Here is a 10,638-nt window from a genome sequence, read left to right as displayed (position 1 = left end):
TGGCCATAGGTGAGGGTAGGAACGTAGACTGACCGGTAAATTGAGAGCTTTGCTTTTCGGCTCAGCTCTCTCTTCAACACAACAGACCGGCACAGTGACCCCATTACGCGGCAGCCGCACCGATCTGTCTGTCGATCACCCACTCCATTCTTCCCTCACTCGTGAACAAGACCCCGAGATACTTGAACTCCTCCACTTGAAGCAGGAACGCCCCTCCAACCTGAAGAGGACAAGCCACCCTTTTCCGGTCAAGAACCATGGCCTTGGACTTGGAGGAGCTGATCTTCATCCCAGCCGCTTCACACTCGGTTGCGAACCGCCCCAGCGCATGCTGTAGGTCTTGGCTAGAGGGAGCCAGCAGGACAATATCAACCGCAAAAAGAAGAAACGAAATCCACTGGTCCCCAAACCAGACTCCCTCCGGCCCTTGGCTGCACCTAGAAATCCTGTCCATAAAAGTTCTGAACAGGACTGGTGACAAAGGGCAGCCCTGCTGGAGTCCAACATGCACCGGGAACAGGTCCGACTTAATGCCAGCAATGCGGACCAAACTCCTGCTCCGCTTGTACAGAGACCGGATGGCCCCTAATAAATGGCCGCCAATTCCATACTCCTGGAGCACCCCCGACAGGGCATCACGAGGGACACAGTCGAATGCCTTCTCCAGGTCCACAAAACACACGTGGGACGTTGAAGTCCCCCAGCAGAATAATGGAGTCCCCGGGAGGGGCACTATCCAGCGCCCCCGACAGGGACGCCAAGAAGGCTGGGTACTCCACACTACTACCCGGCCTGTGGGCCGAGATGACAGTCAGAGACCTGTCGCCAACCCGAAGGCGCAGGGATGCGACCCTCTCATCCACTGGGGTAAACCCCGACACGAGACGGCTGAGCTAGGGGGCAACAAGCAAACCCACCCCAGCCCGCCGCCTCTCCCCGTCGACCACTCCAAAGTAGAAGACTGTCCAGCCCCTCTCGAGGAGATGGGTTCCAGAGCCCGCGCTGTGCGTGGAGGCGAGCCCGACTATTTCTAGTCGATATCTCTCGACCTCCCGCACAAGCTCAGGCTCCTTCCCTCCCAGTGAGGTGATATTCCATGTCCCTAGAGCTAGCCTAAGCACCCGGGGATCAGGCCGCCGAGGTTGCCACCTTCGTCCGCCGCCCAAACCTCTTTGTTCCGCTCCCTCACGGTTTCCCTGCAGGTGGTGGGCCCATTGGGGGATGGCCTCGCGTTTCTCCTTCGGGCTTGGCCCGGCCGGGTCCCACGAGGAGCAACCCGGCCACCAGGTGCTCTCTGATGGGCTACAGGGTCAGACCCAGCTCCACCGTACCGGGTGACGTCACATGCCTCAATTATGTGGTCCTCATGAAGGTGTCTTGAACCGCTCTTTTTCTGACCCGTCACCTAGAGCCTGTTTGCCATGGGAGACCTTACTAGGGGCATTTAAGCCCCAGACAACATAGCCTCTAGGATCATTCGGGCACTCAAACCCCTCCACCACGTTAAGGTTAGGGTGGCAGTTCAAGGAGGGGTAAGCTAGGTTGTTTACTAACCAAATTAAAGACACTAAGGATCATGGTTCATTACTTTCAGAAATACGAGCTCAGAAGTTTGTGAGTGTTTGAGTAATTTATTTTTAGTGCCGAGTTAGAATAATTAGAAATTAAACTTGGCTGAATCCATTGTGTTAAGGGAATTATTAGGGCTGTATTCAGGAGCTGGGCTCACTTTCTTAGCTCCTGTCCAAGGAAGCAAATTTAGGATAACTTTATGCTCTTGAGACTGGGAACTTTTTGGGTATCTTGTTCCAACATGACTGTACACCAGGGTGCATAAAAGCCCTGGATGGGTGAGTTCAGTGTACATTTTGGAGGAATTAGCCAAGTTGTCTCACCCAACATCAGCGTCTGACCTCACAAACCCACTTCTGGAAGCCTGGTGGAAAGCCTTCCCAGAAGAGTTGAAGCTGTTGCAGCTGCAAAGATTGGACCAAATCGCATTGAAGCCTTTGTCCCAAATATGGGAAGCTAATAGTTTGCAATATACTGTATGTCAAGTTTTTTTTCCCATCTGAAGTCACTTCAGCATTTTCCCAAACTTGAAAAGGCTTACTTCCTCCAAAGAGACGCAGGAACAACTCAACTCAGTCACATTTGTTTATTTATCCTTTATTTTTAGATGGATCTCAACAGCAGTGCAACATTCGTAGGACATAAGTAGGTTGATAACCTACAAACAGATGAGATAAACATTAACTATCAGAAACAATGTTCACTTTGACTTTTAATATTTAACTAGTTTCTTAATTAATGCTTTTATTAATTTACTTTTAACTTAACAGTGAATGAAATAGGTAAACAAACTATGTTGCAAAGCGTGCACACTAATATGTATCCAACCACAAACAATCAGCAAATTTCAGTACAGTTTTAGTTTTTCCAATTAAATATGAATTATGTACTTTAAATAATATTGTCCAGTTCCTACCAGTGGTGTCTTTGGAGAAACTTTCAGCTGAAGTTCTTTCTCTGAATAGAATACAATCTGTGCACAGATGAACAGGATTACCTTATAGATTTGCCTGCTATGCTGAGATAGAGCAATGACAGGGATGGGTGGGCTTGATTCTTTGTAGAGTGCACTCCAGTTGCATGGAGATAGTAAAACATTCAAAACTGTCAGATTTGTTGGATTAACTTGACAGTGTATCATGACAATTGTGACTCATAATTGTGTTATGAAATCATGACTTTGGTAGAGTGTCCGAGTCAGGCGCTCCACAAATCAGGCCTTCACGGACGAACTTTACAAAGTTCTGTTTACAGCTTGCTATAAGCCATGTAGGAGGCACAGCCAACATGTGAAAGAAGGGGTGAAACACGGTGTGTGACAGAAAACTGACACTATACCTCACACTGAACACACCACCCTAAAGGATAAATATGATGGTGGCAGCATCAGGCTGTGGGGGGTGCTTTTCTTCAGCAGGGACTGAAAAGGTGGTCAGAGTTGAAGGAAAGCTAAATGAAAGTAAAATCAGAGCAATGTAGGAAGATAACTTGTTAAAAGGTAGAGGGTCACCCTTGTAACAACCCTGAATATACAGCTAGAGCTGAAATGAAATAGTTTAGATGAAAGCATAGTCAATGGCCCAAATGGTCACAATCAAAACTTAAATCCAATTGAGAATCTGTGCCAAGACTGTACAAATAATGTTCAATACAAATCCATAGACCACTATAAGTGTTTTTAAATATATGAAAAATAGAAAACTATGCACCATTTACTTTTTACTTTACAATTATGCACTGGCCTGCATTGGATATTAAATAAAATGAAAGTACACTCAAGTTTGTCATCGTCATAGGACAAAATGTGCAAAAGATCAAGGTTTATGAATACTTTTTCAAGAAAGTGACTGAATTGAGAAAAATCAAACATATCTCTTATAAACTATAACCATAGAAATAAATTCAGAAGAGAAATTCTATTCTATTCAAGTGATAACAGGGACAATGTTCAGGAATTTTACCTTGAATTCAAAGCATTGGTTCCAGACTGCACTGTGAGAAATAAAGTGAAAAAGAAAAGCACGCATTTACCGACTGTTATTCCCCATCTGAACTTTGCTAAATGTCACTCAAAAAACCTTTGGCTCTGCAGGTCAAAAAAGCACCAAATAGTACGGTGAAAATCAACAAGTCATTCAGTCTGACTGATCACATTATGTCACCTCACTGGACCTTTCTCACCTGTCTAACAGATGGTGGGAAGAGGTTGAATACAGGCTCTCAGCTGACAGTTTAATTAGAGCTCTGTGAGGCTTGTTTCTTTGATTGCTGTCTGGTGCAGCTCTGTATTCTTTGTCAACAAATCATCAGGACAATAATAAAAAAAAACTTTTCCTGAAATGGAAAGCAAGCTGTATTGTCTGTATTCAGCAAAGTGTAATTACTCTGAGGCAGAAGATTATTTGAGAAAATAAATGTATTTAATTTTTGTTCTCTTAACAAAAGATGATTCAGTTTTACATAATTGCAACAACAAACATTTACTCTTGCAAAGAAGCAAATACTTGGACATAATCTTATTTAGACTCATCGCCACAGTAAGTTTGCAGACTCAACAATTGTTTGTACTACATGGGGTACATTCACACCAGGAAAGTCCTTTGGTCTGCTTGTTCGGTCAGGACCAAAAGCAAACTTTTTTCATTTGGTGCAGTTCCTCTTCACATTGTCCTTTTTGCAAGTGAACTTGTAAACAAGGCCATGCGATTCTTGTTGCTCTGATTCGACAGAAATGACCGGGCGGGACTGAGCACACACCCACAAATGTAGGAAAACTATCATAGAAGTAATGCGTGCTCCATTTCTGCTCTGCATATTTTTGCAGTAATTACAGCTGCAAAATGATTGTGAGTGTCAAGAGCAGCTCATTCAATGTAGGTTTCGTGATGTTCTATTTAAAATTTTGGAACAGCGTTGGTAAATGGGTGCTGCAAGCCAAAGGAGACGTATTGGCTCCTAGGTTTCCTATGTGCCCTGACCCACAGCATGCTGGCAGAAGCATTGCTAAACATGAGACGGAGGATCAGGTATGACTTCAGTGCATTCACCATTCACCACATTCACTACGGTGGCTTGTTAAGTGCAAAAAGACATTTTCTGTGGTTGTCACATCAATGCTTGCACCAGGTTGTTGGACGAACTTTTGCTTTCAGAACTTAATTCTTCATGTCATAGATTGAACAAGGTGTTGAAAAATTCCTCACGTTGCTGTAGATTTAATACAAAATTATCATTTGATTGTTAAATAATGGACTTCAGATTGTTCAGAGATGGCATTGTAGCACTTTCCAGGTTAATAGGCTGCTTCTACAGTAATTGCTGATGTCTTTCCATCCTGACATTGTGTTAACACACACCTGTATGTTCCAGAGCAGAAAACTGACTAAACTCCTGCTTTTATAGAGGTGGACACACTTGATGATAATCAGCGTATTTGCTCCTAGTTTGCCTTTTATTTAATGGAAGCGGCAAGGATGTACTTGCAGTAGATAAGGACTGTAGTGCTTATCTGCATTTATTTGCATGTAAGCAAGGAAAAATAGGTGCAGATACAAGAGAGAAGGCTTTTTTTTCTAAAGCACTGTCAAAAACAAGTGAGGCTAAACCTTCACTGTAAAAATGAGGACTGATTGTTCCTGCTTTAAAATTAGACAGCAAGCAGAGCTTACTCCATTACTCTTTAGCAGATAATCTTATATTTGTGTAATTTCTGCCAAATCCTGACAATGGCTAACAGATCCTCTTCACACAAAATTAAGATTTAAGTCTCTAAAGGAGTTGGAGAATTTTCTGTCCATATCTTGAAATAGTACAAATAAAAGCTGTTTTAATGATCCTGTAACTTTTATTGGCTTTGTAGGGCTAGAGAATGAGAATATTAGAAAAGGTATTTTTTAGTTCAGTCATTTTTAAAACACTCAAAGTCAGTAGAAGCATGGATAAGAGAGCTTATTTTATTTATTTCTTTGGCTTCAGCAGCATTTTTCTTTTATTAAGCTGCTTTTGAGTAAAAGCCAAAGTTTTATAATTATTGTAAAGACCGAAAACTAAAAAATTAAATAAAAATGTATTTTAAAAATGTATATTCTTCTAAGTAAGAGAATTAATTAGTCTTCAGGAGGACTGTTTTACATGTTTATGTCTGGAACACAGATGTGAGCTGGAGCAGGTTAGTATTTTTAACCCTAACCCTAACACTAATTCTTACAGATGGCAGCCTGAGCTGAAAATTGAGAAGCATATGACCTTTAGTCTGAATGCTGGGTAAAATATTACAAAGTGGTTATTACATAAATAATCTAAAATTCAGATAATTCGTGATTACTTTAAACTTTAAATACTGTCTATATGTCAAACATTGAATACCAGCAAATGGTAGCAGCCTCAGTGATGAGAATTTCGGCTATTTATAGATTGTTCAAATTTTTCAAACCTAAATGTCTTGTTTGGGCCTAAAAGCAGCATTTGTTTAAAAAAAAAAAAAAAAGGTATTGTACAAGTCATTATTTGCTGGCTCTAAAACAGTGTTGGGACCCAGCCATGGGTCTTTTCTGGAACTTTCAAAATAAATCGCATTAACCTAGTTCCAGCACAGCCAGAAACAAGAGGGGTAACAGCGCACTTCCTGTGACGTTACTGCTTGAATAAAAGCCCCACGTTCCAACAGGCAGATCCCCATGGGAACCGGACTGGAGAGGCAAACACACGTATGTCTCCTTGCTGGCAAGCAGACATGACTCTTCAACTTGGATCCAAAAGTAACTGATCACATTCAACGTTAGGTAACGATTTGCTGTTCGAGTATCCAGCATTCATTCATATAAAGGGTGTAAGCGTGACTTGGTTTTTCTTCTGAGGCCTCCAGAAGCAGCCCTAATCGAAGCGGATTTCCCCCATGGCCTGGAAAAGAAGGCTGGGACTGTGTCCCACGTCTTCCTACGTGCACATCCAGGTAGCGAGACCTACCCCACCGCATCGTGGCCTCTCAAGGAGCCAAATGTGCCTTTATCGTACAGTTCAGCCGGGCCAGCTAAAAGCCCTTCTCCGCAGCTACGGAGGTTAGATGCAAGTTGACCCTTGGTTTAGCCACACGTGGATGATTCCCTCAACTCCCAGGACAACTTCTCCTCAGCACGGTTCACGTAAGAGGTAGAGTTTGGGCAGAGAAGATTAGTTTAGAGTTAAATAATCTAAATAATATTTGTTTAATGACATTTGTTTTTGTTTGTGTTGAGAAACTCGGCTAATGATGTGTTCTGTGTTGTGTTTTTAAAGTTAAGAAAACTTTATTTAAAGGGTGGTTTTTTAACACAGAAGATCGGCCATAATACGCCGTCCACGCTTATGCATTTCAACCCTTTTATTAGTGGTATTTTAAAAGGTATGTGTTTATTCTGGTAACCAGCTATAAGTTTCTTTTGTTAGCTCCAACCGCTAACGGCTGAGAACATGTGCTCACTTACTTCATGAGTCAGCTGAAGATAATTTACCCAGTAAGGTTGTTAGTTTCCAATCTAGGAAAAATATTTCCCTAAATATTATTTTACTAAACGTGATAACTAATTAAACACCATTAAGACCTATTTATCCAAAAAGGGTTGGTTCTTTTTCAAAATAATATTTTCTTAAATATTATTTTAATAAATAAAGGCAGCCAATTAAACACCATTGAGAATTAGTCATCCAGAAGGTTGGTTTTACTCAGTAAATCATTCTTTAAAATGTTATTTTATTAAAACAATGTTTTATCTGATCTTGTATTGTGAATGGTCGTTTGAAGGCATACCAATTATTGCCTAAGTTGGTTCCAAGACTAACTTAACTTCATTTCCAGATTCTTCAAGATAATCCTTGGTTCTCAAACATAAATAACATTTCTTGGTAATATTGAATCACTCTTACTTATTCTTTCATTCTGCTTGGTAGTTTAGTTGGGTTGTTCTGGCATAGTAAAGAGTTTGTTGATCGAAATATGCTTTGATTTTTAGTTGACTTATTTTTGTTAATAAATTCTTGTATTTTAAGAAATTGTGAATTCATTCAGTGTGTGTGCAGAGTTTTGCTGTTCAATAATGTCAGAGCTTGGCTCACCCCTTTCAATTTTGTCCTAATGCCACCACCTTATTGGGCTGGTATTCACAGGGCAACCCTTAACAGACCAAAATATTATTTAATAAAATATTAAAGTATTAATATTAAATAGTCAGTCAGTCATTTTCTACCGCTTATTCTATAGTGGGTCGCAGAGAAGCTGGTGCCTACCTCCAGGAGTCTATGGGCGAGAGGCAGGGTACACCCTGGACAGGTCGCCAGTCCATCGCAGGGCAACACACAAACAACCATGCACACACTCATTCATACACCTAAGGGCAATTTAGAGTTACCAATTAACCTGACTTAGGTTATGTTAGGTTAATATTAAATAATGTAGTCCTATTCATAATCACAACAATAGAATAGCTCTTATGTTACCATAGGTCGGCTTCTGGTTGGTCAATTAGTCCCTTATGATGTCTCCTTCCCTGGTAGCTAAGTTTGAAGATGTTACAATCCAACAGTCTGAAGGTTGTTCTGATCTGGTTTGGCTTGACCAGATCAAAACCTTTGTAAATTTGGTTGCATTAAATATTTTATTATTTGCATTTTTGTTTGTATCATATGTTGATATTTTTTATACAGTTCTATCAGAATGTTGGGTTTTTCTCTACACGTTGGACTTGTCATCTTTCAGTATGGTTCTTCAAGCATGTGTGAAAGGTCAAAGTTCAAGACATCAAAAGTCACCCATAGAACAGAGCAGAGCCACCTACCTGTGTCAGAGTGATATTTTTCAGACAGAAAACCTGTTGACGAAGAAAAGCCGATTACCTCTTCACCCAAGAGACGGTTCTGGGAATGATACACAGCTAACATATCACCCAGTTAGACATTCTGTTCATCTCTACTGTAGCGCGTTCCGGTGTTGAAAGATGACAGATCAAGGCTGTTTCCACATCTTAGTTTCAACTCACTTTTGACTTTCCCTGTTTAGATTAAGGTATGCATCAGAACTCAGAATTAGGCTGTAAAACCCATCTCTTTAGGCTTTTGAATGATAGATTAACTATTAATATGTGCAACATTTGGTCAGAGTAGAACATATTTTCTTCTTCTGTCTCTTGTTTCAATTTCGGCTTCAGTAGTAGATTAATTAGCATTTCTCCACATTATCGTTCTTAGGTGAACCCATTTTAAGTTAATTAATAGTACAGCTCCTTCTCAAAATATTAGCATAATGTGATAAAGTTCATTATTTTCCATAATGTCATGATGAAAATTTAACATTTATATATTTTAGATTCATTGCACACTAACTGAAATATTTCAGGTCTTTTATTGTCTTAATATGGATGATTTTGGCATACAGCTCATGAAAACCCAAAATTCATATTTCACAAAATTAGCATATCATTAAAAGGGTCTAAAGGAGCTATGAACCTAATCATCTGAATCAACGAGTTAACTCTAAACACCTGCAAAAGATTCCTGAGGCCTTTAAAACTCCCAGCCTGGTTCATCACTCAAAACCCCAATCATGGGTAAGACTGCCGACCTGACTGCTGTCCAGAAGGCCACTATTGACACCCTCAAACAAGAGGGTAAGACACAGAAAGACATTTCTGAACGAATAGGCTGTTCCCAGAGTGCTGTATCAAGGCACCTCAGTGGGAAGTCTGTGGGAAGAAAAAGGTGTGGCAGAAAACGCTGCACAACAAGAAGAGGTGACCGGACCCTGAGGAAGATTGTGGAGAAGGGCCGATTCCAGACCTTGGGGGACCTGCGGAAGCAGTGGACTGAGTCTGGAGTAGAAACATCCAGAGCCACCGTGCACAGGCGTGTGCAGGAAATGGGCTACAGGTGCCGCATTCCCCAGGTCAAGCCACTTTTGAACCAGAAACAGCGGCAGAAGCGCCTGACCTGGGCTACAGAGAAGCAGCAGTGGACTGTTGCTCAGTGGTCCAAAGTACTTTTTTCGGATGAAAGCAAATTCTGCATGTCATTCGGAAATCAAGGTGCCAGAGTCTGGAGGAAGACTGGGGAGAAGGAAATGCCAAAATGCCAGAAGTCCAGTGTCAAGTACCCACAGTCAGTGATGGTCTGGGGTGCCGTGTCAGCTGCTGGTGTTGGTCCACTGTGTTTTATCAAGGGCAGGGTCAATGCAGCTAGCTATCAGGAGATTTTGGAGCACTTCTTGCTTCCATCTGCTGAAAAGCTTTATGGAGATGAAGATTTCATTTTTCAGCACGACCTGGCACCTGCTCACAGTGCCAAAACCACTGGTAAATGGTTTACTGACCATGGTATCACTGTGCTCAATTGGCCTGCCAACTCTCCTGACCTGAACCCCATAGAGAATCTGTGGGATATTGTGAAGAGAACGTTGAGAGACTCAAGACCCAACACTCTGGATGAGCTAAAGGCCGCTATCGAAGCATCCTGGGCCTCCATAAGACCTCAGCAGTGCCACAGGCTGATTGCCTCCATGCCACGCCGCATTGAAGCAGTCATTTCTGCAAAAGGATTCCCGACCAAGTATTGAGTGCATAACTGTACATGATTATTTGAAGGTTGACGTTTTTTGTATTAAAAACACTTTTCTTTTATTGGTCGGATGAAATATGCTAATTTTGTGAGATAGGAATTTTGGGTTTTCATGAGCTGTATGCCACAATCATCCGTATTAAGACAATAAAAGACCTGAAATATTTCAGTTAGTGTGCAATGAATCTAAAATATATGAATGTTAAATTTTCATCATGACATTATGGAAAATAATGAACTTTATCACAATATGCTAATATTTTGAGAAGGACCTGTACATTTATTTTTTATCCTGCTAGTGATTCCAGTCTTTTCATTTTATTTGGAATGTTAGTTAATATTTGCAATGATTCTAAATAAATATTGAATATTGATAATACAGAAATCTCCTGGTTCTTCCTTTTATGTGGCTCAATGAAAAGGTCAAGAATTCATCTTTTACACTGATCTTGATGGATTATGAGATTGTAGAATTTAACATAGCAT

Source organism: Girardinichthys multiradiatus, chromosome 17 (assembly GCF_021462225.1).
Source record: "Girardinichthys multiradiatus isolate DD_20200921_A chromosome 17, DD_fGirMul_XY1, whole genome shotgun sequence".
Lineage (NCBI taxonomy): Eukaryota > Metazoa > Chordata > Actinopteri > Cyprinodontiformes > Goodeidae > Girardinichthys > Girardinichthys multiradiatus.
Note: the sequence above shows the minus strand (reverse complement) of the source record.